General features: G+C 37.5%; 1 protein-coding gene across 1 annotated transcript in view; it reads left to right on the top strand.

Moving 5' to 3' along the window:
* The window catches only part of LOC311172325 (ankyrin repeat and SOCS box protein 3), a gene marked incomplete at both ends in the record, with an annotated part of 114,993 nt that overhangs the window by 47,136 nt on the left and 60,489 nt on the right, over nt 1-7,368 (top strand). The window lies entirely within an intron of this gene.

Raw genomic sequence — 7,368 nt, 5'->3', positions numbered from 1 at the left:
TTTATTTATAAATCATTTACATTCTGCTGAGCACTAGTCTAAGTACTTTATATATTTTATGGGACAGTAGAGGGTTGCTAGAATGGAAATATAAAGAAGGAAATGAGGCACTCTGAGATTTGGTCAACGAAAGCTTCCCTGGAAAGGTGACATTAGAACTGGGACTTTAAGGATTTATGGGAATTTGTCAGGCAGGTGGGGAAGTACATTTCAAGTATAATTCTTGTAGATGGTCCATTAGAGCATTTTGATGTGGTTCGAGGACAAAGTGGAATGGAATCATTATCCAGAGTGATGGAGAACAGAAGCAGTTAGTTCAGTCAAGGTTGCATATGCCCTGAAGAAGTATTTGAACTTTATCCAATAGATCGGAATTTCTAGAGGTGGTAGACTTTTTCAGTGGATTCATTTGAGATGACCCTATTTTTTAGGTATACAAACATTAATTCCAGATGGATTAAGTATTTAAATGAATAACAAAAAGAAAGTAATAGAAGAATGGAATAGTTTTGGTAAGTAAGATAGGAAATCATAGCCCTGGGTTAGTTGCTGGGGCTCTAGTGATAGAATCTGCCTCAGAGCTTATTTGCAAGTCAGATTTCTTTATCTAAATAATAAGAGTACTATGTCAGCAACCCTGCAGCAATTAAGAAAGGGAAGTCATGGAGCAGGCTGTGGGATGTAGAATGCTGCTGAGAGTAAGATCTTGGCCTTTTTATTGACAAAGAAGGGTGGGTCAAACGGAACACTGGATTTTGGCTTTAGAGAGGGTGAGTCCAATGATATACACCCAACTCCCACCCATGGCTCCAATCTTATTAACAAGACGTTCCACTGATCAGTCCCTAGTTCCGCTGGCATTCCTGGTCACATACCTCTGGATGTCTGCCTGTTGCCTCAGGGCTATCAAGTGTCTTGCTGTTGCCTAACTTGAAAGAAACCTTGTAGGCTATACCCACATGATAGGGTAATTTCTGGTAGAGCAAAATGCTTGCAGACAAACTAGGGTTGAAAAGATAATACTTTTGGAGTGTTCTCCTTCGGTAGATGCTTAGAGTTAACATCTGTGAAGAATTGACACTCGAGCTGTGACTTGAAGTGATGAGGAAGCCCCATAGAAATTTCTATGCAGAGGATCACAGGTAGGGATGAACTTGATGTATTGGAGGGACAGAAAGAAAGCCAGTGTGGCTGGACTGTAAGAGGAAAGTAGAAGGAATATCATATTTCAGAGGCTAGAAGAGGCCAGCTGAACACAAAGCTGTAGGCAGAAGAGTGACATGGCCAGATACACATTCATGAAAATCATTATGGCAGTTGTATGGAAAATTATAGGGGATGTTAGGGCTGAATTGTGTTCACCAAATAGAAATTATATCTTAATACTTGTTGCCTGTGAAGTTACTTGGAAATAAGGTCTTTGCAGATAAAATTTGGACACATAGATTGGCTCATTGAGAATGTGCTTTGTGAAGCTGGAGGAAGAGATTGAAGTGATGCTTCTACAAGCCAGGGAACACTAAAGATTGTGAGTAACCTCCAGAAGTCAAGAAGAGGCAGGTAGGTAGTATCTTCCCCTCCAGGTTTCAGGTGGACTAGGCCCTACTTTTAGCTTGATTTTGCACTATTTGCCTCCAGAACTGTGAAACAATTCCGTTGCTTTAAGCTATCCAGTGTGTGGTAATTAGTTATGGCAGTCGTAGGAAATTAATACAGTGAGCAAGTGTAGTAACAGGGAAACCACTTAGGAAGTTGGCAGCAGTGGAGATGGAAAAAAGTGACCTGATTTGTATATATTTTTTAGATAGAGCAATTTGAACTTGTTGGTGGATTAGATGTGACATTTTCTTAGAGATCAATTAATGATGATGCCTACACATTTTTCATGAGTGACTGATCGTGTAATTTCTGAAAGAGGGAAGACTGATAACTTACTAAAAGAGGAAAAACAGCATATAGACTGATGGGAATCTTTTTATTTTAAAGTAATTTAAAATTTACATAAAAATTGCTGGAATCAAACTCAGATTCCCTAATAGATGTTTTGATTCCGATAATAACAATTTACAATAGTAATCATTATCAACATCATCATCAAGAATCCTCTTGGAGGGCCCCCCAGGTGGTGCAGGCAGTTGAGCGCAGCGCTGTGAAGCTGTCCACAGCCTCTGCAGCGCCGGTTCGATCCCGGCCGGCCAGCTAGAATCCCACATGGCGAAGCAGACCTCTCCTGTCTCGCCCGCTGCTCCCCTTAGCAGTGTGTTTCGTCAGTCTGCCTGTTTTGTTCCCTGCTTTGCCTCTGGTGAATCCTCTCACCCTCCCGTGCATCTGGTCTGTACCCCGGTTCTTGTATAAAAATAAATTTAAAAAAAAAAAATCCTCTTGGATATGCTATAAGTTTTAGATATCAGTTGGATATCTAAGAGCAGCTGATCAATTGTTTAAGTAAGTCTGTAGCTCAGGGGGAGTCAGGGGTGGAGTTATAAATTTGGATCTTATCAGCATGTAGATGTAATCAAAGTCATGGTACTAGCTGAGAATATATAGGGAAAAAAGGAGGATGACAAAGGGAAGACAAGAGTTAACAGAATGGACTGAGAAGGTGTACCCAGTATAGAAGAAAGAAAATCAGGAAAGGGAGTTATCAAGGAAGTCAAGAGAAAGCAGTGTTTCAAAAAGGAGGGAATGAGCAGCTAGCTCAGTCAAATGCTGAAAAGTTTGCAAGATGAGGATACAGAAGTAACCATTGGATTTGGCAGCATGAAGGGAGACTAGAGAAACATGGGGCTTGATGGTTATTAGGCTGAAGTGGAAGACGTCCTATGTATATATTGAAATAAGAATGATGTGTATTTTGCATTTTAGCAGTTTGTCAAGCTTACCACTGTTGACATTTTGGGCTAGATAATCCTTTGTTTTGAGGGATATCTTGTGCATTGTATGCTATTTAATAGTACTTCTGGCTTTGTCCATGGAAATGCCAGTAACAACTGCCCCTCTGTTACCCTCTGTGACAACCAAAAATATCTGCCAATATTTCTAAATGTCCCTGGTTGAGAATCACTGATTTTGACTTTTAAATGAAAAGCATGAATATTAGTGATGAATTTTTAGGCATTAGTTTACCAAGTGGGAAAATGTTAAGGAGTGAAAAGCACTCCAAAAATTTTGCAATGTGGTGAATATTTACTTGCCTATAATGCAGATGGTCCTTTTTGTTTAATATCTTTGATTATAAATTATTTAATCTTTAACTTGTACTGATGTTACTATTATGCATGTTGGCTATCATCAGAGGATTTTTTTTTTTAATATGAAGACACTTCATTATTTTTTTACTATGTATTAGTTATTACCCCAGATTGCATTTTATCAAGTGGCAAGTGAAACACAGGATAACATTTCTCTTTGATTCTGAGTACTTTGGTTCTGTCATTTGGAGGGTACAGTTTCTTATGACGTCTATGCTACTCTCCACAAAGATACCAATGGTGATTAATAGTAAAGAACATTTTGCTAAGGTTTTGTTCTCTCTTGCTCAAAGTGTTCACCTTTTTCTTCTATTCTGGTTTTCAGCACTTGATCATATGTTTCTTCATCATCATGTACAGGATCTGGTTGAGGGATAGGTTTTATGTGTTCATGTGGAATATCTACAGAAGGATGGTAACATACTATCATCCTGCTTTCAAGTGTCGAAGCAAGCTCTACTTTGCAATTGTATTTATCTGGAAGAGAAGAATATGTAGATTTATGACAAAATATAAAGCTCCGTTTCAAATTGGAAATAAAAGTTTCAGGATAGTTCTGTTTGATATCACCCATGTTACTGCTGCTAGTACCAAGGTGAATCAAGAAACTATTTTCATCCCTTGACAGTCGGTCAGTGCAAGGCCACCATCTTGCCTCAGTCTATAGAGGATTTTGGATCTAAATATGTCCGGAATCTGTTAACCCCCACCACAGTCTAGAAATTGTTATTTTAAAAAAATACTATCCATTTAAAGTCTTTCTTTTTCTTATATAAATATGGTAGAGTATACAATTTTAAATTTCATATATTTTAGCTTTCTGATTCTTGGATTCCAGAAAATTACCTCTTTATCTGGCAAAACTACCTCTTTCTGCATGCAGAAGAGTTTTAATGCAGCAATTTTCAGTTAACTGTAGAACTAGAGATTTGGGGAGAGATCAAGAAAGTTGTGCAGTTTCATCCAACAAATATGGCTTGGAGGCACTAAGTACTAAGACTGCTATAACTCAGATATAGATTAAATCCTTTAAAACATCACCACCTAGAAAGGGAGATAGGACTCTATTTTTTATTTATTTATTTTCAAAGATTTATTTACTTATTTATACATACAAGCACTGGGTACAGTCAGAAGCGCGGGAGGGTGAGAGAATTCACCAGAGCCAGAGTGGGGAGCAGAGCAGGCAGAAGGACCGAAGTACACTGCTGAGGGGAGCAGCGGGCGGCAGGAGAGGTCTGCATGCCATGTGGGACCCTCCTCCGGTGGCTGGAGAGCAGCCGGGGATCGAACCGGCGCCGCGGAGGCTGTGGGCAGCTTTGCAACCCAGTGCTCAACCGCTGCGCCACCAGGGAGGCCCCAGGACTTTAATTATATTAAAAGTAAGGAGCGTTTTAAAGAAATACAGTACAGATTAACTATTGTAGATAAAGAGAGGTGATTAGCTCTAGCAAGGGATGAGAGATCAGATAGACTTCTTAGGCATTTGTATAGGACCTTAACAAATGATTTGTATTTACAGAACTGGAGAAGTCCTATTTTAAATGGATGAAAGAGCATGTATCCAGAACACATACAGAAATCAAAAGTAATTGGTTTGGATATCTGTAGGGGGCTTGGAATGACATAGTGAAGTTTAATATGTGACAAGGGTGATATTTTACTTTTATGGGAAAAGGCGTTTTATTAAATGTTGCTAATGCCATTTCCTGTTTATAATAAAACTAAACTCCTTTATCATAAATAATTTATAGAATAAATTATATATCTATATGAAGAAATTATAATATTTATGTAGTTGGAGTAGAAATGGCATTTTTCAGTGAGAGGAAGTCTAGATACTGTAAAAGGAAAGATCTGCTATAATAAACTTAAAATGAGTAATTTTTATTAAAGATGATGTGCAAACTTTTGACCTAGTGATTTTATTTTTTTGTGTTGTTGCCTTTAAAAGCAAAAGCCCTGTGGCCTCCCTGGTGGTGCTAAGGGTTAAGTCTCAGTCATATGAAGCTATCCACAGCCCCTGCAGCACAAGTTTGATCCCCCAACAGGTGAGTGGAGGGGGGAGACAGACCCATATGGCGCAGCAGACCTCTCCTGTCTTGCCCACTGCTCCCCTCAGCAGTGTATTTTGATCAGTCCACCTGTTCTGTTCCCTACTCCATCTCTGGTGAATCCTCTCACCCCCCCCCCCCCGCACCTCTGGCTTGTACCCCAGTTCTTGTATGCATAAATAAATAGATCTTAAAAAAAAAAAAGCTCTGATATATAAAGGTATATGTAAAGAGATATTGATGATGCATTATCTGTAGTGGCAAAAAAAAAAAAACCCACCAAAAACCTGTTTTTTTGATTGGATATCTGATATATGATTTTTTTTTATAGCTGGTAGTATTACTTTGTTTTTATAGCACATCTTTGGCTAGTCTACTCATTTGTCATTGAGCACCTGGGCTTGTTTTTATAGCTTAGCTGTTGTAAATAGTGCTGTAATGAACATAGGAATGCGAATATCCCTTCAAATTCATGTGTTTTCATTCTTCGGGTAGACACCTAGGAGTAGGGTTGCTAGCATATATGGTAGATCCATTTTTAAAGTTTTGTGAAACTTTCATACTGTTTTTCACAGGGGCTAGACCAGTCTACATTCTTACCAGCACTTGTTTTTTCTGGTCTTTTTGGTGTGAGCCATTCTCATTGGAGTAAGTAAAGTATCTTTTTTTTTTTTTTTTAAATGTCTTTTTGCCATACAGAAGTTGTTTTTTTTTAATTTTAATGTAGTTCCATTAATTTTTGCTTTGACTTTCACACAGTGCAGTACTACTTGGCTACATAGGATGAACCCTTGGTATTGGAAGGGTTGGAAGTGGAGGAGATTATGCTAAGTGAAATAATTCAGGAGGAAGACAATACCGTATGATTTCACTCATGTGGACTATAGAGAAACAAAACAAAGGAACTGAGAAAATTAAGTAAAAACAAACCCTAGAAATTTGACTAAAGAATTCAGACCACTCAATAGAAGGGGATGGAAGGTGAGGGGGGGAACTAAGTAGTGAAAGGCCTAATTGTCTAGGGCAGAGGAATATGGGTGCTTTGGTGGTGGGCCTGGTGTGGGGACATATGTTTGAGGCTGTAAGAACCTATTCCCTTAAATCATATATAGTGTTGTAAACCATTGTCTCAATAAAAACATTGAAAAAAATATTTTGGAAATATTGTTCATTAGGCAGAGCTTATGTTTATAAAAATATATTTTAGAAAAATCTTGTGTTTTATAGTCAGAAAGACATGGATTTCTGCTGTGTATTTCCACATCTGTAACTATGTGGAAGGTACTATGCAAACAAACGAGCTCAGAGTTTTTCAGAAGATGCGTCTATATATAAAATACCTACCATATTTTTACCAGATACCCAGAGTGAATATTAGTACCCTTCCTATTGTAGAGGATAAGTGAAATGTCTTCTGGAAAATTATACGGAAAATGTTGAAAAATATTTAAAAGTTACACAAAGTTGAGTAATTACCAAGGTGTTCATCGTAAATTGAAAACATGGAAAAAAGATTACTGTTCCTACTAGGTAGGGCAGCTTTATTTTATGTGAAAAATTTTTCTACTAATTATTAGCCTTGTCTGGATTTGAGAAGCTTTTATTGTTTCACAGTAGATTTAATGTGATGCTCATATTCTTTTTGAGAGATGTAGAGAGACTATTCTATTGAATGACTCACCTGTAATCAAGAAAAACTTAGTCAGAATTGAGGCTAAGTCTATGAATTAATAAGGTACATGTATGTTTCCGATAGGAGTAACATCATGAACACTATTTAGTAGATACCGTTGTTTAAGTGATAAGACACTAGAAGGGAATAAAAAGCCATGTAATAAATGATCCAGTAATGCTACTTTTAAAATTTCAAACACTGAATTTCATTATATATATTTCTTTTGGCTGGTAAAATCAGAAAGCCCATCTTTAAGTTTTAGTGTAAGAGTAATACAAAGTCAATGAAAAACAACATTGTTAGTGGACATGATTTGTACAATGTAATTTGTGCCCTTTTAGCTTAAAGAGTTTTCCAAGTAAAAAAATGCATTTATTTGAAGAAGAGC

Source organism: Talpa europaea, assembly GCF_964194135.1.
Source record: "Talpa europaea genome assembly, chromosome: 6".
Lineage (NCBI taxonomy): Eukaryota > Metazoa > Chordata > Mammalia > Eulipotyphla > Talpidae > Talpa > Talpa europaea.
The sequence above is the reverse complement of the archived record's forward strand: the minus strand, read 5'-3'. Positions and strand labels throughout refer to the sequence as shown.